Here is a 308-nt window from a genome sequence, read left to right as displayed (position 1 = left end):
CCCCGCCAAAACGTATGTAAATAAAAAGATGTTACCAGAAACATCCATACTGACTGCCTCCATTTCTCAGTGGGTTATTGCTTGGAGAGCTATTGCTGCTTACTGTCTAAACATGCAGAACTTCCTATCTCAGCTGCAGCTTGCTGTATCATTTTCCTGATGAAAATATTTATTCCAACGGATTGGCTCTGCACAGGCACAGCTGCACGGCCCCTACCAACAGGCCTTGGATCTCCCCTAGGAGGAGGCTCAGGCCCACCCTTCCTGCGTGGGGATGCTGTGGCAGAGCTCCCCAGAGGGTCCCCCTG

Source organism: Athene cunicularia, assembly GCF_003259725.1.
Source record: "Athene cunicularia isolate RWA chromosome 19 unlocalized genomic scaffold, athCun1 chr19_part1, whole genome shotgun sequence".
Lineage (NCBI taxonomy): Eukaryota > Metazoa > Chordata > Aves > Strigiformes > Strigidae > Athene > Athene cunicularia.
Note: the sequence above shows the minus strand (reverse complement) of the source record.